Here is a 23,318-nt window from a genome sequence, read left to right on the forward strand (position 1 = left end):
CATCGAGTCGCTTACGACCCATAGCGACCCTATGTATAAGAGCCCTAAATGTTGTCCTGTCCTGTGCCAACCTAGCCATCTCAAACGCATTCATTACCACCACTCCAGTCACAGAATTGATTCATCTCATCGAAGGTCTTCCTCTCCTGCGCTGCCCCTCCACTCTGCCAAACATGATGTCCCTCTCCAAGGACCAGTTCCTCCTTGCAACATGCCCAAAGAATGTCAGATGAAGCTTCAGAATCCTTGACTCCAAGGAGCATTCTGGCTTCACCTTCTCCAGAACAAACCTATTTGTCCTCCTAGCAGTCCGTGGTATATTCAACACTCTTCTCCAGCACCACAGCTCAAAGGCATCGATTCTCTTTCTGTCATTCCTAGTCGCTGTTCAACTCTCTGATGCTAGCACATAATTGTGAAGACTATAGCCCGGATCAGGCGCACCTTAGTCTCCAGACTGACGTCGTTGCTCTTCAGTACTCTTGAGAGGTCGCTCACAGCTGACTTTTCCAATGCAATTCGACTTTTGGTTTCCTGGCTGTTGTTATCAAGAATGTTGACTGTGGAACCAAGTAAACTAAAACTGTTAACTATCTCAGTCTCTTCACCATCCATACTGATGCTGCCAATTGACCCAGTGGTGAGAATCTTTGTTTTCTTGATGTTGAGCTTCAATTCATATAGAAGGCTTCAGTCCTTTACCTTCTGCAGCAAGTGCTTCAGGTCCTCTTCAGTGTCAGCAAGCAGGGTTGTGTCATCTGCCTAACGCAGGTTGTTGATGACTCTTCCACAAATCCTGATGCCACATTCTTCCTCATACAGCCCAGCATCTTGGATGATCTGTTCTGTATACAGACTGAAAAGGCATGAAGACAGAATACATCCCTGATGGACCCCCTTCTTGATTTTGAACCATGTAGTGTCTCCTTGCTCTGTTCTGATGACTGCCTTTTGATCGAAATATAAAATTCAAATAAGCGCAATCAAATGTTCTGGGATTCCCATTCTTCTCAGAGTCAACCACAGCTTGTTGTGATCCACACAGCCAAAAGCCTTTGCATAGTCAATGAAGCACAGATAGACATTCTTCTGGTATTCTCTGCTTTCTGCCAAGATCCATCTAACAGTAGCTATAATATCCCTAATACCACGACCTCATCTGGTAGTTCTCTGTTGACATATATGGAGCATAAATCCTGCTGCAGAAAAAGTACAGAAATGCCAGAAATATAAGTTCCGTTTAGAAGAGTTTGTGGCACTAAAGATATTATCACCAAAAAAATGTGGCTAACCTTGAGGAAAATAGGAATCCCAGAACACTTGATTGTGCTTATGCGAAGCCTATATCTGGACTAGGAAGAAGTGTTCAGAAGAGAACAAGCAAACATTGCATAGTTCAAAATCAGTAAAGGAGTGTGTCAGATATGTGTCTCCATGCCTTTTCAATTAATATGCAGAGCATATCATCCAGGAAGCAAGGTGTTATGAAGAGGAATGTGGCATCAGGATTGAAGGAAGACTCATCAACAACTTACATTATGCAGATGACACAACCTTGTTTGCTAAAACTGAGGAGGACCTAAAGCTCCTGCTGCAGAAGGTCAAGAACTGTAGTCTTCAAAATGAGTTGAAGCTCAAGATTAAGAAGACAAAGATTCTCACCACTGGGCCAATTGGCAGCACCATAATGGATGGAGAAGTGATTGAGGTTGTTAACAATTACAGCTTGCTGGCTCATCCAGGAGACTGCGGTTTATGAGAAGGAATGTTGCATCAGGATTGGTAAAACACCCATCAACAGCTTACATTATGCAGATGATACAACACAAGACAGGGGTAGAAAATTTGAGCAGACTTATTATACAATAAGAAATTAAACAGATCATAAAAACATTCCCAACTGAAAACAGTCCTGCCCCAGATTACTACACTAGTGAATTCTACCATACATTCAGGAAAGGCTGGACATCAATTCACACTCAAACTGTTTTAGAATATATAGCCTAAAACTCATTCTATGAACCAAGCAAAATCTTAATACCAAAACCAGGCAATGACACCATTAATTAGGAAAATTATACCTCATACACATAGATGCAAAATTCTCAGCAATTTCATAGGAAATAAAGTCGAAAATTATATTTTAAAAGCATTCATCATGATCAAGTGGGATCCATACCAGCTGTGCAAGGCTAGTGCAGCATTAGAAAAACCATCAGTGTTATCCACCACATCAGTAAAACAGGAAGAGGGTGTCGTGGTCATCTCAACTCATGCAGAAAAGGTATTTAACAAAATAAAAAATATTTCTCTGATAAAAACGCTCAACAGAATAAAAGAGGGAAATTCTTCAACATCATTAAAAGCATATACAGCTATTCTCCTTGTGTAAAGGAACCAAACAAGATAGCCCTTTCTCACCACTCCTGTTCAATATTGTATCGAAGTCCTAGCCAGAGCAAGAAAAGGAAGTAAAAGACATCTCAATTAGCAAACAAGAAGCAAAAGTATCCTTTCCTGCAGATGATGTGATTATATATGAAGGGACTAGCCCTTAGAAAAAGACATCATACCAGGTAAGTTGGAAGGTTATACAAAGAGAGGAACTCAGCCAAGATCAATTGACACAGTGACTTTAATGATGGACTCAAGCCTGTTGGAGTTTGTGTATATGGTGCAGGATAGAGCAATCTCTTGTTGTTCTTAGAGTCTCTCAGTTATCATCATCCTTTTGGCACACATAATATCAGTTTTGGTCAAACATTCTTCTAGGTCATATAGCACTGGTCTGTCCATTTGCTGGATAGAGGTAACTCGTGGGTGCTGTGATACTGAACACTGGACACTAATGTGTCAAATGTGATAATGGTTACCCATGATGTTTGGTGGAGCTCCCCAATTAAAACAAGCTTGGAAGCAGGAGTTGCATCCACTTTTGAAATCGCTTGCCTCCGGAAACTCTATGAAATTAGAGAAATTATGAAAGTTATACAAGTGCTCATTCATAGGGTCGCTATGAGTCGTCTATGACTCAATGGCACTTAACAACAACAACATGCGCGCGCGCGCACACACACACACACACACACACACACACACACTACCAGAGATGCAGCAAGAAAATTTTTATATCTAATTGACTAATTCAGCAACTTGGCATGGTACAAGTTCAACACACAAAAGGCAGTCATAATACCTCTATAGTAACAAAGAAAACTCTGAAAAAGAAATAAAGGAAACAACGGTACCCACCCAAAAGATTAACTATGTAAGCAAACATCTACTCAGAGATACAAAAGACCTACACCAAAAACCCCACAAAAACCCCAAAGACACCTCCACAAATGGAAAAATATACCCTGCTCATGGATTGGAAGACTTAACATTGTGGACTTGTTAGTAGTAGCAAAAGAAATCTATAAATGTACTAGAATTCCAATCCATTTCCCATCAGAACTTTTCTTTAAAAAAAAAAATCTGCTCTTCTGAGAATTTTTTTTTCCTATGGTGAGTGTACATTGCATCTTTATTCTACAGGTTTGTTTTCTTGGCAGTCTGCAGGGTTAAGGTCATTTTTTTTCTGGAAACACCAGCTTCTCACAAACAGACTCCTTGATGGGTAAATACTGGGATATTTCATTAGGTTCCGTGAAAAGAGAAGGTGACACATGCATCAAATTTGCAATTTTGCTTTCTCGTGTTGTATATTCCCGTAACATGTGTGTCTTGTCAGCCTCATGGTAAAGTCTTGTATCATTCATTCTGATGAGCACTCCATCAATTGTCAAGAAAAACCGCAGCAACAGGAAAAAGCTTGAAGGCATTACTCTAATTTTCACACTTAGGCTTGAAACTCCATGATCATGTAACTCATCCTCAAACAGGATAACTTCTTCAAAATCCTCAAACAGGATAACTTCTTCAAAAACTTAATTTGTTCTCTGGCTTTCAATTTTTCTGTATCTGTATGATCTGTTGTAGGTATAACCTTCAACTTGACTGATTCTCCAAGTAATGTTCCCTTATAATTTGTTGTATAAGTCCAATCATATGGTTTGATAACTTCTTTAGAGCGTTCACTCTCCGTCCTGCTTTCCTGCCACTCTTCAGCACAGGCTACCTTAAGCATTCCTTGGTAGTTGTTAACACATCTTAACGCATCTGTGACATTGAACTAAATCCCAAAGCCAGAGCCATACTGGATTCTCAAAACATTGTCTCCAAACATCATTTCTGATAAGGACGGCATATGCAATTCATCCGCTAACTTCTCCACATCCGCCGACTTCATGATGTGGGACTTGGACGCCGTCAGTTTCCAGGGCCCAAAAGAGAAGTCCTGATGGCTGCTCTGGAAGCCGTGGATCATCATGGCTGAAGCGGGGCCCTCGGGCGCTACACGGGACAGGCTGGAGCAGCAAGGAGTCCGAGGTAGCAGTGGTGGGCACCGGTTTCTCCGCCTCCCTCCGGCCCAGCCCCCTTGGCTTCCGAGCTGTTACCATCCTGGCCCCGATAATTTTCTTTTCAATGAAATGGGTGACTGGAACGCAAAAATGGGGAACAGGGAAGAAGAATCAGTAGTTGGAAAACATGGCCTTGGTGACAGAAATGAAGCTGGAGATAGAATGATTGAATTTTGCACAATCAATACCTTATTCATTGCAAATACGTTTTTTAAGAGACATAAACGCAGGTTATACACATGGATTTCACCTGATGGTATGCACAGGAATCAGATCAATTACATCTGCAGAAAAAAAACAGTGGAGAAGCTCAATATCAGCTGTGAAAACTAGGCCAGGAGATGATTGTGGAACAGACCACCAAATACTCATATGCAAGTTCAAGCTGAAGCTGAGGAAAATTAAATTGAATCCACAGGAACCAAAATATGACTGTGATTTCATCCCACCTGAATTTCAGAATCATCTCAGGAACAGGTTTGAGGCCTTGAACACTAATGAGCGAAGACCAGATGAGTTGTGGGAGGATGTCAAGGGTATCATCCAAGAAGAGTGCAAACGTTCATTACAAAGACAGAAGAGGAAGAAAAAACCAAAATGGATGTCAGAAGAAACTCTGAAGATTACACTGGAATGTAGAGAAGCCAAAACACAAGGAAGGATTTAAGACACTAAAGAGCTGAACAGAAGATTCCAAAAGGCAGCACAGAATGACAAAACAAAATATTATAAAATGAAATGTGCAAGGAGCTAGAGTCAGAAAATCAAAAGGGCAGAACTCGTTCAACATTTCTTAAGCTCAAGGAATTGAAGAACAAATTCAAACCTCGAGTTGCTATAATCAAGAATGCTTTAGGCAGAACGTTAAATGATCCGGGAGGTATCAAAAGAAGATGGAAAGAATATACTGAGTCATTGTATCGAAAGGAATTGGCAGATACAGAAGAATTTAATGAAATAACATTTGAGCAAGAACCTATGGTGATGAAGGAGAAGTTCAAGCTGCTTTGAAGGAAAGAGCAAAAAATAAGGCCCCTGGAATAGACGGTATACCAATTGACATAATTCAGTTAACAGATGCTGCCCTGGATGTGCTCACCAAGCTGTGCCAAGAAATCTGGAGAACAACCACTTGGCCAACGGACTGGAAGAGATCTATATTTGTTCCCATCCCAAAGAAGGGTGACCCAACTGAGTGTGGAAGCTACAGAACAATATCATTGATTTCACATGCAAGCAAGATTCTACTGAAGATTATCCAAAAACGACTGGTACATCAACAGAGAAATTACAGAAGTCCAGGCTGGGTTTAGAAGGGGTCGTGGAACTAGGGATATTGTAGCTGATGTTAGATGGATCTTAGCTGAAAGCAGAGAATACCAGAAGAATGTCTATCTGTGTTTCATCAGTTATGCAAAGGCGTTTGACTCTGTGGATCATAAACTGTGGCTGACTCTGAGAATGGGAATCCCAGAACATTTAATTGTGCTAATGTGAAACCTATACTTGGACCAAGAGGCAGTCGTCAGAACAGAGCAGGGCAACACTAAATGGTTCAAAATTGGGAAGAGTGTAAGCCAGGGATGGGTCCTATCTCCATACCTTTTCAACCTGTATGCAGAGCAGATTATCCGAGAGGCTGGGCTCTATGAGAAGAAATGCAGCATCAGGATTGGTGGAAGATCTATCAACAATCTGCGTTATGCAGAAGACACAACCCTGCTCGCTGAAACTGAGGAGAACCTCATGCACTTACTGCAGAGGGTCAAGGACTGCAGCCTTCAGTATGGGCTGAGGCTCAATATCAAGAAGACCAAGATTCTCACCACTGGACCAATTGGTAGCATCAGGATGGATGGCGAAGAGATTGAGATTGTTCGCAGCTTCAGTTTGCTCAGCTTCACAGTCAACGCTCTTGGCACCAGCAGCCAGGAAATCAAAAAACGTGTTGCGATGGGAAAGTCTGCTGTTAGGGACCTCTCTAAAGTACTCAAGAGCAAAGGTATCTCTCTGGAGACTAAGGTGCGCCTGATACAGGTCATGGTCTTGTTATGCATCAGAGAGTTGGACAATGACCAAGGAGAATTGATGCCTTTGAGCTGTGGTGCTGGAGAAGAGTATTGAATGTACCATGGACTGCCAAGAAAACAAACAGATCCATCCTGGAGAGGGTTAAACCAGGCTACTCCTTGGAGGCAAGGATTCCAGGCCTTCATCTGACGTACTTTGGACATGTTGTAAGGAGAGACAGGTCCTTGGAGAGAGACATCATACTTGGTAGGGTGGAGGGACAGCGCAGGAAGGGAAGACCCTCTATGAGGTGGATTAATTCAGTGACTGGTGTGCTCGGGATGGGTGTGTGATTGGCACAGGATAGAGCAGGGTTTAGGGTTGTTGTACATAGGGTCGCTATGAGTCACAAACGACTCGATGGCACATAACAACAACACCACCAACCAAAGGGGTGCACAGCCAAGGAAAAAACATAGCAGGCATAGTAGTCAAAAGAATTTGATGGACGTACAATAGCAAATAAGAAACCACTGGAATAGAACTGGGAACTCAGAAGTAAATCCACCTGCCTGTGAACAACTGATATTTGATGAAAAGATGAAACCCATTAAGGGGGGAAAGACAAGTTTAACAAATGAAGCTGACAAAACAGGATTCCTATTTTCAAAACATTTAAACAGGACCTGTCGCTCTATATGAAAAGCCTAATTCAAGACATAGCAAGGATCTAGGTATACAACCTAAAACTATAAAGACTATTAAAAAATAGAGCAAAATTAGAGCCTTAATAAATGACAAAAACTAACTATAAAATATAGTTGAAAATGCACAATCACCAGTGGATTTTCAGAGGCAGTAAATCACATGGGACTTGCCCATTCTTCTTCCACAGAGCTGCGGGTGGATTCAAACCACGTACCTTTGAGATCGTGGTGCAGCTTCACATCACTAGGCCACCAAAGCTCCATAGTGGTCATGGAAGATGTCAATTAAGTATATGTTGCTTTTGTGTATCATTGAGTCAGAACTGATGCACAGCTGACCCTCCAGTGGGTTTTCAAAGGCAATTAATTGCATGAGAGGAGATTGATTGCCCATCTTTCTCCTGTGGAGCAGCTGGTGGATTTGAACTGCATTCCTTCAGGATTGCAGCAGAGATTCTTACCACAAGACCACCAGAGCTCCCATTAAGTACATATCCCCCAAGAAAAGAAAAGTTACTACACAAATAGCCATAGTCACACTTATGTTTATTGTACCATTATTTAGGTACCTATCGGTGGATATATAAATGGCTAGAGAAACTTTGGTTCATTCACACATGTTTTATGTATTGCTGAAAACTATCAGTTGTGAGAAATACTGCATGCACAACATGCATAGATCTAGAACAAATTATGCTGAATGATATAAATCAGTCGCAATAAGATAATTATGTATGTTGTTATTGTGTACCATAGAGTCAGAACTGACCTATAGCTAGGCCTCTGGAAGGTTTTTAGAGGCAGTTAATTGCATGGGAGGAGACTGCCCATTCTTCTACCCTGGAGCAGCTGATGGCTTCGAACCACATGCCTTCAGGATTGCAGTGCAGCTTCTTACCACTACGCCACCAGAGAATAAGACCACTATCATACAAAACTAAGGTAAGATTTACCTGAAGATAGAATCAAACTGGGGAGGGGGGTGTTAGCAGAAAAAAGGGACAAGGAAGTTGTTGTTGATGATGATGTTGTTCTTGTTGTTATGTGCCGTCGAGTCACTTGTGACTCATAGCGACCCTATGTACAACAGCCCTAAACCCTGCTCTATCTCTTGCTAACCCTATTGTCTCTGACACACATATCCCCATTATCCCAGTGACAGAATCAATCCATCTCATCAAGGGTCTTCCTGTCCTGCGCTGTCCCTCCACCCTCCCAAGCATGACATCCCTCTCCAAGGACTGATCCCATCTTGCAACATGTCCAAAGTATTTAAGACAGGGCTTCAGAATCCTTGCCTCCAAGAAGCAGCCTGGTTTCACCCTCTCCAGGATGAATTTGTTTGTTCTCCTAGCAGTCCACGGTATATTCAAACTCTTCTCAGCTCAAAGGCATCAATTCTCCTTCTATCATCCATAGTCATTGTCCAGCTCTCTGATGCATAACAAGTAATTGCAGAGACCATGACCTGTATCAGGTGCTCCTCTGTCTCCAGACTGGCATCATTGTTCCTCAGTATCTTGAAGAACTCTCTGACAGCAGACTTTCCAGTGCAATTTGTCTTTTAATTTCCTGGCTGCTGCTACCAAGAGTGTTGATTGTAGAGCCAAGCAAACTAAAGCTGTCAGCAATCTCAATCTTTTCATCATCTATTCATGATGCTGTCAATTGGCTCAGTGGTGAGAATCTTTGTTTTCTTGACCTTGAGCTTCAATCCATATTGAAGGCTGCAGTCCTTGACCTTCTGCAGCAAACACTTCAGGTCCTGCTGTTTCATCAAGCAGGGCTGTGTCATCTGGAAGGAAGTAAAAAGTATTAAATAGTTAAATTGGGTGCAGAGAAAGGCAATATGCAAGAAGAGGTTGATTGGGGAGGGGAAAAACAAAAACAAGCCATTGCCATCAAGTTGGAACCAACTCATAACTAACCTTCCTTTTGTGTTTGAGACTTTTAATTATAGCAGAAGATATTATCTTTCTCCCAGGAAACACCTGCTGAATTCAAACCAGTAAAAAGGTGCGGTCTTTGGATTAGCCGTGCTACTCCTGGTGGCCCTGGGTGTGTCATAGCAGAAATGTATTTCACAAGGATTTCAAGGCTAACTTCTAAGAAGCAAATCTCCACTGTTCTACGTGGACGAACCTCCCACCTGTTGTTAGCAGCCAAATAATTTAACTATTTGCACTCTCAGCAACTCTTTTAGCTGATAGAGATAACTCTGCCTCCTGAGGGATTGGGTGTGGATGAGGAGTGAGGGTGTGGACAGATGGATGAGCAAATGGAGGCACTGAGTGCAGTGGGAGGATGTGGGCGCTGTGACACCCAGAAGCCAGTGAACACTGGCTACTCTGAGAGAAAGATCCACTTTTCTCACTTGTTCCCTCTCCTTCCTTAGCATTTTCTTCCTTCACTCTCCCTTGCTCTGTGTTTTCTCACATTTTGCCTCACCCTCTTCATTCTCTCTCACCCTTGCACGTTTTCCTTGTGACACAGGAGCAGGACACACCTGCCCCTCATCCATGCTCCTTATTTAAATTCTCATCTCGTGTCCATCGACTCAGAACCAGCTCATAGCTGACGCTCCAGCACATAGCTATGGTTGTAAATCACTCACAAGGAGATTTCCCAACTTTCTCCCTTGCAAACTGCTGGCGAATTCAAACCACTAGAGATGTAAAACCTTTGGATTAGCAGCTCAACTCTCTGCAGACTAAGCCTTTTCGTGTTGTTGTTGTTGTGTGCCGTCATTTGCAACAACAGCCCTGAAACCTGCTCTATCCTGTGTCTCTGACACAGCTACCCCCATTACCCTAGTCAATGAATCAATCCATCACATTGAGGGTCTTCCACTCTTGTGCTGTCCTTCCACCCTTCCAAGCATGATGTCCCTCTCAAAGGATGGGTCCCTCCTTGCCTTCTCATTACCTCTTAAAAATATTTTTCCCTTTTCTAATGAAATGAAGCTGTCAGAGCTTGGAAATTCTTCACATTAAAACTGTTACTCATTGTGAAAGCACATAGACGCCCACCCAGAAGCCTGCAGACATGTCTCTAAGTCACTGTGGGCTCACACAGCCTACTACAGAAGGCGTTGGGAAGGTTTTCTCACCATTGCCAATAAATTAATGTGTATGAGTCTGAGAGAGAAGGCTCACAGGCAGGCTAAACCCTCATGTCCATACCTTGGTCAGAGAAATAATCTGCCACTGTTTTCTCTTACCACACTGAGATGGATGAGATGCTGAAAGAATTTTCAGGCAGCAGGCTGGAGTGATAGGTTTGTTATGCACCTTACCAGAAGTGGCCTTTCCATTTCTGGATGTCTGCAGACACAGATTAATTAAAATGGGAACCGATTTATGTGCTTTAGCATCCCAGCTAGCTACAAGAATTTCATGCCCAGCACTAGAGAGCTTTCTCGGTGATTCTTTGGTAATGAGGTGGCTTCATTAGATCATAGGGACAGTTCAGTCCTGTCACTGTAAAGATGGCAGAGTGAATGGTGCAAGGTCCACAGAACCTCAGAGCTCACATAATCTACTTGACAGAGGGACCCTGGGCCAGTGGCTTGGACAGCATCCTAGCTCCTTGGACAGTCCCATGACAGCAGATCCACTGAGGCCAGCCTGCCGTTAGCCTGTGGCTCTACTGGTTGTAGTCATTGGAACACTTCCTTCTTCTAGGTCCTCTCCTGGGCAGGTTGCTATGTTCCTCTGGGCATGGCAGAATTATGCAAACTCCAAAGTCTGCTGTTTTCCAAGGCCACAATTTTCCCATCAGAGGACCTTCCTTTGGGTTTAAGAGTTGTTGTTAGGTGCTATCAAGTTGACAATGACTCATAGCAACCCTGTGAACAAGATCTGAACTTGCCCGCTTCTGCACCATTCTCATCATCTGACATACTTGAGCTCATTGTTACAGTCACTATGTCAAATCCATGTTGTGAGGGGTCTTCCTCTCTTTCTCGGACTCTCCACCTTTCCCAGCATGGTGTCTTTTTCCAAGGACTCACACTCTTGACAACATGGCCCAAAGTATGTGAGATCAAGTTGTACTATCCTTGCCTTCGAGGAGCATCCTGGTTGCACTTCCTCCAAGTCAGATGTGTTTGTTTTTCTAACAGTCCATGGGATAATCAATACTGTTTGTCAAGGCCACAAGTGAGAGGCACTAGTTCTTTTTCTGTCATTCTTATTTATTGTCTAACTTTCAGACAAATAGGGAACAAGTGAAAATACTATATAGCTTTGATCAGGTGCACCTTAGTCTTTAATCTGACATGCTTGCTCTTTAGCGCCTTGAAGAGGTCCTTACCAGCAGCTTTCCCCAACATGACATGTCTTTTGATTTTTTTTGGCATCTGCTGCTATGAGTGTTGATTGTGGATCTAAGTAAAATGAAATTATTGAGCACTTCTATCTTTTCTCCATCCATCACGATGTTATCTATAGATCCAATGGGAAAGACTTTTGTTTACTTGGTGCTGAGACATAACCCATATTGGAAGCTTTGATTCTTCTCAATAGCAAGTGCTTTAAATCATCTTCACTTCTGACAAGTGAATGCAAAAGAGTACCACCTTTTTTCATTGTTGTTATTATGTACCATCAAGTTCCCTGCAACTCTTAGCAACTCTATGTAAAATAGCCCTGAACTCTGCCTTATCCTGAGCCAATCTCACTATCTCCAACACATCTACCCCCATTACCCCAGTAACAGTCAATCCATCTCATTCGGGGTCTTCCTCTCTTGCACTATCCCTCCATTCATACAAGCATGGTGTCCTTCTCCAAGGACTGGTCCCTTCTTGCAACATGCCCAAAGTATGTCAGATGGAGCTTCAAATTCCTTGCCTCCAAGAAGTATCCTGGTTTCACCCTCTACAGTACAGATCTGTTTGTTCTCTTGGCAGTCATGTCCAATACTCTTCTCCAGAACCGTAATTCAAAGGCATTCATTCTTCTTCTATCACCCTTAGTCATTGTCCAGCTCTCTGATGCATAGCAAGTAATTGGCAAGGCCATGGCTTGGATTAGGCATACCCTAGTCTCTACACTGACATCATTGCTCCTAAATACTCTGGAGAGTTCCCTGACAGATTTGCCAATGCAACTTGTCTTTTGCTTCCCTGGCTGTTGGTGCCACTGCCAAAGAGTCCCTTTTCCATGGCCATTTACTAAATAACTATTGTGCAGTAGGCATGGTATTAGAGTGTAGATGTTTCTCCATGGGTGGCACCAACAGTAAATCAATGTAAAATAAAAATTTTACTTACATTTTAAAAAAACCCACCAAAACCAGTTCATGTAATTGGTAATCAAAAGGTTGAAGGTTGGACTCCACTTAGAGGTAAGATCGAAGAAGGACCTTGGCAATCTACTTTAAGAAAAAAAAAACAAAATAACAATGGAATGGATTGATAAGGTAATGGCACATTCACACCATGGAATACTATGCATCACACAGGAGCAATAATTTTATTCTCTAACTTGGGAGGGACTGGAGAGCTTTATGCTGAGTGAATGAACTCTGTCCCATAAAGACAAGTACTGTATAAGACCATTATTGTAGAACAAGTATGAAGATTCAGGAGGAAGAAACAGAGGGGTGAGGATGATTGGGGGTGGGGTGATTAATCATAGGGTCACACAATTTGATGGGTGGGGGGAAAGGTGGGTGAAACAAATGGAAAGATCCAGGGTGAAAAACAATGTATATGAACATTGTAAATAAACCAGTATAAAATTTTTTAAAAAGCAACAGCAAAATCCTGTGATGCATGCACAACTCTGCTCTGATACAGAGGAAGTCACTATGAGTTGGAGCAGACTTGAGAGGGTAGGATTGATTGATTGGTTGGTTGGTTGGTTGGTTGGTTGGTTGGTTGGTTGGTTGATTGGGTGAGTGAGTGAGTGAGTGGTTGAGTGATTTTGTCTAGGATCCATCTGACATCAGCAATGATGTCCCTTGGTGCCACAGCCTCTTCTAAATGCAACTTAAACATCTGCAAGTTCCCTGTCTATGTACTGATCTAGAGATTTTAAGGATTTTTGCATGCATGTGATATTTTTTTTATAATTTTCACATTGTGTTGGATTGCCGTTTATATTTTTGAGCTGTGGTGTTAGAGAAGAGTACTGAAGATCCCATAGACTGCCAAAAGAATAAATGGATATGCCTGGAGAAGTTGCAGCCAGACTGCTCCTTGGAGGCAAAGATGACAAAGCTTTGTCTCACATACTTTGAGCATGTTGCTACAAGAGGTTAATTCCTTGCAGAGGGACATAATGCTTGGGAAGGCAGAGGGATAACAAAAGAGAGGAAGACCCTAGTGACGAGTTTGGTTAACATGGTAGCTGTAACAATGAGTTTGAGGGTATCAAAGATTGAGGATGGTACAGGGCAGGACAAGATTCAGATCTGTTGTTGCTAGGGTTTCTATGAATCATACTAGACGTAATGGCACCAAATACTCAATAAAAAGGCTTTTTAAAATGTTTTATTTTATCCACCAGAGAATCCACAGGAAAATCTGCTGTTAGGGACCTCTCCAAAGTACTGAAGAGAAATGGAGTCTCTCTGGAGACTAAGGTGCGCCTGATACAGGCCTTATTATGCATCAGAGAGTTGAACAATGACCAAGGAGGATAGAAGGAGAATTGATGCCTTTGAGCTGTGGTGCTGGAGAAGAGTATTGAGAGTACCATGGACTGCTAGGAAAACAAACAGATTCATCCTGGAAAGGGTTAAACTGGGCAGCTCCTTGGAGGCAAGGATTCTGAGGCTCTGTCTAACATACTTTGGACATGTTGTAAGGAGAGACCTGTCCTTGGAGAAGGACATCATGCTTGGGAGGGTGTTGATTTAGTGACTGGGGTAATCGGGATGGGTGTGTCAGAGACAGTGCGATTGGCACAGGACAGAGCAGAGTTTAGGGCTGTTGTACATAGGGTCGCTATGAATCCTGAGCAACTCGACGGCACATAGCAACAACAACAACATCCATCAGAGGCCCAAAATTTAGCCAATTAAAATTTCATTACTCTGAAAGAGATTAAAATATTACAATTTCTTATTTTCATAATTATTCATTCATTTACCCAATAAAAAAAAATATTTACTGGAAGTTACAGTCCAGCACGGAAATGATCCTCAATAACTCATTTGAAAAAACTTCATAAAGGTATTACTAGCTAGAGCACAGTTTATTGGCCAAAACTCTGAGAACTAAGTGGTCAGGGAAGACTTGGAAAATGATCAGGGAAGAAAAGTTAAGGGCATTGAATGTCTGCGAAGCTGAGTTAAGGGAGATGATGTGACCAGAAATCAGGACTCACAGCTCCTAACCCACTGAGTCTGCTCAAGGCTGAGCCTTGGATAACACCTATTGTCACTTTTAACCACTAATGTGGCGTGGCTAATGACAGGGCTTGAGGTGCCAGCCTACTGAGTTGAAATAATTCAACTTTATTTAACATATTATTCTAATATGGATCAATGTAGCTAAAGCCTAAGAAAATAATTTCATCTTTGAAGCACATGAAATCCTTTCTAGAAACTAATTCATTTTAATAATTTCTCAATGTTTTCATCTTGAAAAAACTAGATAAAAAAACTTTATCCCCTTCAGTCATTCCAGACAGGCTAATTATAATTTTGACTATATAAATCATTGTCTGGGCAATTTAAAAATTCCAGGGAAAGGCTAGGAAGAGCAATGGGCAGCTGGGAATAGGACTAGATCCTGGTTGGGATTAGGATTATATTTTGATTGACCACGATGAAATAACTCCGGTTTGGCAAAAACCAACGATGGTGCTTTGTAGCCTCAAGTCCTGCCTTCCACAACAAGGAGGGTAGGTTTACACTTTCTGCAATCACTTGTTGCTTTGCACATTCATCCATCGGTCTGAATAGAGAGTCGACAGCCCAGAGCCCAGCAGGATTTGGTAAGAGTGCTATTCTCCATCTGATGGATTTGTGAAGCTGATCAAATGAATCAAGCATAAAAAAGCTGCCTTCTGCTGCAACTTTGGTGAGTTACTGTTTTGTGTCAGATATAACACTTATTACAAAGGAAGAAAACATACTTTTCTGGGATCAACACTTGTGCTATAGAAACAGAGATGGTGATAAGAGGCTTAAAGTGGAGACACCAGGTAGTGCAGGCTTTACCCAAGACTATGCCTGCTTTTGGTAGAAAAATCTCTCTTCTATAGGTGTGGATTTGGGAAACCACCATTCTCAAACTACTGTTATTTTGTGGGAAAGCATTCAAAAAGGGAATTTTATGGAAACTCTAAAGCAAAGCAAAATCAATTTTTATTCCCAACAGTATGATCTTAGAATAATAATCATGAAGAGTCAACAGACAACAAACAAATGTAACTATTACATTACTGATTTAAAAAAGAGCTATCTGAACTTTCTAGTTCTGAGAATAACAGGCTAGGGAGTTCAGAGAAAACATCACTTTGAGAATGAGAAAAACTGGAATAACAATAAAAACCATTTTACTTAACCTTTTAATCAAAGGTTGACAGAAAAATAGCAATCAAAAAGGGGGAATGCAGAACAAAATTTACAATAGTCATGGACTCAAGGCTCTCAGTAATAATGGAAGGTGTGTGACTCTCTGAAACTATTGCCCTTAGGTATTCTTTAAACTTTAAGCCAAGACTAGAGAAGAAAATTGGGAGTTAAGGATTGAGAACAATCAGCAGGGCTAGTAAATGGTCTAGACTTCAAGTTGGAAAGCCAAGCACTTGAGCTTTAATGGTGAAAGGAGAGATTGACTGACATTGGATTTGAAACTTGGCTTGAAATGGTTGCAACTTTGATGGTTTAGGTGTTGGCGTTGTTAATATCTTTAACCTAACTATGTTCCAGAAGAAAAAGGAAATCATTATTGAGGAAAACAAAATTATTTGAAATCTCAAGTAATCTCTATTCTTCTTTTTTCCCATTTATTTTTTTAAATAAATAAACTTTTATTTCATACTGGTTTACTACAAAGTTTGTATACATTGTTTTTCGTCCCTTACACATCCCTCCCTCTCCCCATCAAATTGTTTCAAATTATTAAACAGCTCACTCCACTCCCCACCCATTCTAATAACTCTGCTTCCCCCTCTCCCTCGAGGAGCTTCATACACGTTCTGCAATAAAGGTCTTACACAGTATTTGTTCTTATGGGACTAAGTTAGTTCACTTAGCATAGTGCTCTCCAGGCCTCCCAAGTTAGGTAGTAATTTACAAAATCATTTCTCCTGCATGCTTCATAGTATTCCATTATGTGAGCCTATCACAACTTCTCAATTCATTTGATTGTGTTGCACATTTGGGCTGTTCCTGTGTTCTTGCAATGGTGAATAATTCTGCTATGAACATTGGTGTACAAATCTCCACTTGTGTCTCAGTTCTAATTTCTTGGGGGTATATTCCTGATAGTGGAATAGTTGAGTCATATGGAGTTTCTGTTTTCAACTTTCTGGGAAAAGCCAAACTGCTTTCCAGAGTGGTTATACCATTTTACAATCCCACCAACAGTGTATGACAGATCCCACCTCTACACATCCTCTTCAACATTTATTGTTTGCTGCCCTGCTAAACTTTGGCACTGCTATTGGGGTGAGATGGTATCTGTTTGTGGTTTTTATTTGCATCTTATTGGCAGTGATTTTGAGCATTTCTTCGTGTGTCTGTTGGCCATCCAAATATTTTCTGTGAAAATTATTTCCATGTCTTTTGCCATTTTGTAATTGGATTATCAGTCTTTTTCTTGTGGTGGCCCTGTAGAATTCTGCAAACTTTTGATATGAGACCCTTGTCTGAAATGGATTGCCAAATATTTTTTTCCTAGTCAGTAGGGTTTTTTTCATTCTGTTGGAAAATGGTTTTGATGCACACAGGAATATAATCTTTAGAAGGTCCCATTCATCAATTTTATCCTCTCCAGATTGTGTGTTTCTGGCTGTATTTGGGAGTCTCTTTATACCATAGACTAGGCCATCTAAGCTTGATCTCAGTTTGTCTCTGATGAGCGGTTTGGGGCTTTACTCCCAGGTCTCTGATGCACCTTGAGTTGATTTTTTTGTATGGTTTGAGATGTTGGATCCTGTTTCAGCTTTCTACAGGTAGCAGTCCAGTTTTGCCAGCACCATTTGTTGAAGAGGTTGTTATTTCTCCATTTGATAGGTTTTATTTCCTTGTCTAATTTCAGTTGAGTATGGATAGGTGGGTCCATTTGACCCTAAAATTCCACTACTGGCAATATACCCTAAAGAAACCATAACTGCCACCCAAGCAGATATATGCACACCCATGTTTATAGCTGCTTTGTTCACAGTAGCAAAGAGTTGGAAATAAACTAAATGCCCATCAACAAATGAATGGATATAGAAGCTCTGGTATATTCACACAAGGGAATATTATGCTCCATTGAAAAACAAGGAACTCATAAAATATTATTCAAAATGGATGACTCTGGAGGACACTATGCTGAGTCACAAAAGGACAAATACTATTTATTTGTTGTAAAACAGGACTGACATCGAGGTTGGGGGGAGACTGTGAAAAAGGGGATAAATAATGTACACTGCATTGAAACAGATGAGGGAGAGAATTGTTTAAAAGGTATATATGATTAGGTATAATTATCATGACAGGGGTCCAGAAGGAAGGCTGCACAGAGGAGTGGACTTGGGAAGAGGTATTGCATAACAATGGAAGAATTTTTATTTTACTTTTCAAAGAGAAGAGTGAATTGGGGTGGATGAGTAGGCAGGGAGAAAAATCCAACAATGAATGAATGGAAATCCTAAGTCTCTGTAAATATTCATTAAAATTAATTAAAAAATTAATTTTAAAAAAAGGAAAATAAAAAGGGGGAAAGAGAAATAATATTTAGCAAAAAAAAAATATCTAATGAAACATTAAGTCACCTAGTTCTTCCTAAATATATTGTCATTAACGTTTTGTTATGTTGTTGCTGTTATGTGCCATCGAGTCACTTGCGACTCATGTGATAAAAAAAGTATATATTAATATTTGTATAAAAGAAAAAAAAGTATTTTGGGTTGTAAATAACTAAAAATATCACCCTTAAAAATTTTTTATTATTTTCTGCAAACTAAATTTTAGTATCTTTAGTATATCTATTTCTAACTACTTTATAGACTTTGATGCTCTAATAATAATATATTTTCATTTAGGTGCTACTTACAAATAAATGTGGAACTGCGATAAAACCCAATTTATATCCAGCACTGATGCCAAGTTCTCTCGCTATTTCTAAAAATCTGTGGGTTTTTGCACTTCTCTATGGAAATAATCACAGAATCTGTGAGTACAGACAATTTTGTTTCATCTTTTTCCAATCCTTGTTTTCTTTGCTGCTTACAGTGCTTTAGAAATTCTTCATACATTTTAAATAAAATTTGCACTCAAAAGTATGCAACTCATAAGTGTAGAGATAAATGAATTTTCAGAAAATGAACAAATCATTTTCATCCTACAACAAAACAATGGACATTCAGAATAGTTTTGGTGTCCCAATGAGATGAATTCACATGATGACCACAACAGTGGGCTTCAGCACAGCAGAGACTGCGAGGACAGCCCAGGATTGGGTAAGGTTTCATCCTACTGTACACAGAGTCCACTGTAGGTTAGAAACAACTCCACCACATTTCACAATCGCCTCATTTTACATAACCCTCCAAACAGTGGCTACTTTAACATCCAACCACATAAAATACAACTATCTGTTTTTGAACTTTGTCATTCCATTCAGACAAAAAAGTGTCAAGAATAATAAAAAGAACAACAAAAAATCTTCTGAAAATCCAGTAACTGTCCATCTTCCCCCTAGAAATTTTATTATTCTCTGTGTATCATTAATATCACATGCAAACAAGGTCCTGCTAAGAATTATCCAAAAACTATTGGGACAGCACATCAACAGAGAACTGCTGTTCAGGCTGGATTTAGAAGAGGTCACGGCACTAGGGATATTATTGCCAATATCAGATGGATCTTGGCTGAAAGCAGAGAGTAGCAGAGGAATGTATATCTATGCCTTATTGACTATGCAAAGGCATTTCACTATGTGGATCACAATAAATTGTGGCTGACTCTGAGAAGAATGGGAGTCCCAGAATACTTGATTGTGTTTATGTGAAATCTAAACTTGGACCAGGAGGCAGTCTTCAGAACACAGCAAGGAAACATTGCATGGATCAAAATCAGGAAAAGTATATGCTATGGATGCATACTATCTCCAATCCCTTTTCAATCTATATGCAGAAATGATCATCTAGGAGGCTGGGCTCTATGAAGAGGTATGTGGCATCAGGATTGGAGGAAGACTTATCAACAACCTGCATTATGCATAACCTTGATTGCTGAAATTGAAGAGGACCTGAAGCACTTGCTTCAGAAGGTCAAGGACTGCAACCTTCAATATGGTTTGAAGCTCAACATCAAGAAAACAAAGATTCTCACCACTGGGACGATTGACAGCGTCATGATAGACAGCAAACAGATTGAGATTGTTAAAAGCTTTAATTTGCTTGGCTCAAACCAATACTCTTGGTACCAGCAGCCATGAAGTCAAAAGACAAATTGCATTGGAAAACTCTGTTGTCAGAGACCTCTATCTACAGAGTACTGAAGAACAATAATGCCAGTCTGGAGACTAAGGTGTGACTGATCCAGGCCATGGTCTTTGTAATTATTTGCTGTGCATCAGAAAGCCTGGACAATTACTAAGGATGACAGAAGAAGAATTGATGCCTTTCATTTGTAGTGCTGGACGTGAACAGAGTATGGACTGCTAGAAGAACAAACAGATCTGTACTGAAGAGGGTGAAACCAGACTGCTCCTTGGAGGCAATGATTTTAAATTACATACTTTGGCATGTTGCAAGGTGAGACCAATCCTTGGAGAAGGGCATCATGCTTATAAGAGTGGAAGGGGACAACGCAAGAGAGGAAGACACATGATGAGATGGATTGACTTAGTGACTGGGGTAACGGGGGTAGGTGTGTTGGAGACAATGAAATTGACACAGGATAGAGCAAAATTCAGGGCTGTTGTACATAAGGATGACTGTAAGTCCCAAGTAACTTGATGGCATGTAACAACAACAACATGTATCCACTATTTGCTTTTTTTTTCTTTATAAATTATTCATAATTACTTTCCCCCTCCTTTTTTAAAAACATTTATATTGGTTTGCTTACAAAGTTTGCATGCATTGTGTTTCACATTATTCTTCATTCATATTGTGTTTCATAAAATCATTCCTATGCATTATGTTTCATAAAATTAATCACCATTGGACCAGACCCACCATTACCCTGTCTTTTTACTCAGATCCTTTCCATTTCCTTCACTCCCTCCCTTTACCCACCAAACTGTGCAAATCTGCTATTTCACCCTGACTCAAACTCAGCCCCCCATGCCCATCTATTCCACACTTGGGTCCTGTACATATTTTACTAGTTATCTTTCTATTTTTACAATAATGGTCTTATGCAGTATTTGCCCTTTATTTTTCAAACATAATCACTTGATCAAGGTGATGTCCTCTAGGTTCCTTCACAATATAAAGGGGATTATTTACTCGATTTGGACCTTAGAAAGACTTGATTGACAAATTTTTTAGCACTATTAAAATAATAATAATAACTAATTCACCAAATTTATTCAGCCAAATTTTTTATTGATATTTTAATGAAAGGTTATAGAGAACTTAGATTTCTATTCATTCAATGTTGCACATTTTCCTCCCTGGCTCCACTCTCCCCCACCCCCAGGTTAGTTTTTTTCTTTGAAAAAAATTCTTTTATTGTTATACAGTCCCCACCCTTGCCAACTTTACTATGCAGCTCTTATTCTGAACACTTGTCATGCCAATATTAATCATATATTCTTTTTATACAGTTATCTCCTTTATCTGTTTCAATATTGTGCACATTATTTATCCCCTCTTTTCTTAGTTTCCCCACAACCCCCGTGTAAGTCCTGCTTTATAACAGTGGCATTATGAAGTATTTGTCTTTTTGTGACTGAAATATTTCACTCAGCATAATGTCCTCCAGATCACCCATTTTGTATATTTCATGAGTTCTTCGTTTTTCACTGCTGCATAGTATTCCATTGTGTGAATATACCACAGTTTCTCTATTTGTTTGTTGATGGGCACGAGAGTTGTTTTCAACTCTTTGCTATTGTGAACAAAGAAGCAATAAATATGGGTGTGCATGTATATGCTTGGGTGGCAGTTCTGGTTTCTTTAGGGTATATTGCCAGAGAGAGAGATCAGCTGGCCCAGTGGACAGAAAGTGATGCTACCAAGCCAAAGGTGGGTGACTTTTAATCCGTGGCCCTCAGGCCTGTCTTCCATTGGTTTTGTTCAGACATTCCTCTAGGTCATATAGCCCTGGTGTACAAGTTGCCGTACCGCAGTCACTTGTGGTTGCTGTGAGGCTGAACACTGTGACAGGATGTGTCAAATGCATTAATGGTTGGTTACCCAATGCGGACAGTGTGGGGTGAGCTCCCAATTGGAAGGAGGAGTGACATCCACTTCCGTAATAGTTTGCCTCTGGAAACCCTATGAACCTGGAGAGAGGATGAAAGACACACAAGTGTTGAGAACTCTCCTTCATAGGGTCGCTATGTGTCTCCTGAGACTCAATGGCACTTAACAACCACAACAACATATTGCCAGTAGTGGAATTGCTAAGTCAAATGATATTTCTATTTGCAACTTTTTGAGAAAGTGACATACTGCCTTCCAGAGTGGTTGCAACATTTTACACTCCCACCAACAGTGAATAAGAGTTCCAGTTTTTCCACAACCTTGCCAGCATTTGTTGCTTGCTGTTCTGTTAAATTTTGCTATTCTTACTTGGATGAGATGATATCTCATAGTTGTTTTGATTTGCATCTCTTTGAGAGCTGGGGATTTTGAACATTTCTTCATGTGTTTGTTGCCCAGCTGAATGTCTTCTTTGGTGAAGTATCGGTTCATATTATGTGCCCATTTTGAAGGAGAATTGATGCCTTTGAGTTGTGGTACTGAAGAAGAGTATTGAGGGTACCATGGACTGCTAGGAAAACAAATAGATTCATCCTGGAGAGAATTAAACCGGGCGACTCCTTGGAGGCAAGGATTCTGAGGCTTCGTCTAACATACTTTGGACACATTGTAAGGAGGGAGAGGTCCTTGGAGAGGGACATCATGCTTGGGAAGGTAGAGGGGCATCACAGGAGGGGAAGGCCCTCTACGAAGTGGATTGATTCAGTGATTTGGGGTAATCAGGATGTGTGTATCAGAGACAGTGTGATTGGCACAGGGCAGAGCAGAGTTTAGGGCTGTTGAGTCGCTGAGTCCCAAGTGACTCGACGGCACATAACAACAACAACAACATTTATCTTGTTGTGGCCCTCGAATATTCTATAAATTCTGATAAGTCCCTTATCAGACATGTCATTACCAAATATATTTTCCCAGTCTGTGGCTTCCCTTTTGACCCTGTTGGAGAAGTTTTTTGGATGTGCATAGGGATTTGATTCTTAGAAGGTCTCATTCATCTATTTTATCCTCTCTTGGTTGTAGGTTTTTCAGAATGCTTGGAAGACTGTTCATGTTTTGTATTAGTGCTTCTAGGGTTCTCCAAGATTTCCTCTAATAAAGTCTATAGTCCTTGGTTTTAGTCCTAAGTTTTTGAACCACTTTGAGTTGATTTTTGTTTATGGTGTGAGGTGTGGGTATTGTTTGAGTTTTCTGTAAATGGTTTTCTAATTTTGCCAACACCATTTGTTAAAAAGGCTATCGTTTCCACACTTAACTGATTTCATCTCTTTGTCAAAAATGAATTGAGCATAGGTAGATGGGCTGATTTCTGGGTTCTCAATTCCATTTCATTTATCTAGGTGTCTGTCATTGTATCAGTACCACCCTGTCTTGACCATCACAGCAGTGTAGTAGGATTTGAAATCAGGGAGTGAGATGCCTCTTACCTTGTTTCTCTTTGGAGGAGTGCTTTGCTTATTAGGGTTCTCTTTCCATTCCAAATGAAACTGGAGATTGCCTTTTCCATCTTGCTGAAGAACGGAATTGGTATA

General features: G+C 40.6%; 1 pseudogene; it reads right to left on the bottom strand.

The window, feature by feature from the left end:
* Positions 1–3,526: 3,526 nt before the first annotated feature.
* On the bottom strand, positions 3,527–4,372 carry LOC102876254 (annotated as a pseudogene).
* Positions 4,373–23,318: the final 18,946 nt, after the last annotated feature.

This window comes from Elephantulus edwardii, unplaced genomic scaffold (assembly GCF_000299155.1).
Source record: "Elephantulus edwardii isolate Elephantulus edwardi_28Jun2011 unplaced genomic scaffold, EleEdw1.0 scaffold00166, whole genome shotgun sequence".
NCBI classification, from domain to species: Eukaryota; Metazoa; Chordata; class Mammalia; order Macroscelidea; family Macroscelididae; genus Elephantulus; species Elephantulus edwardii.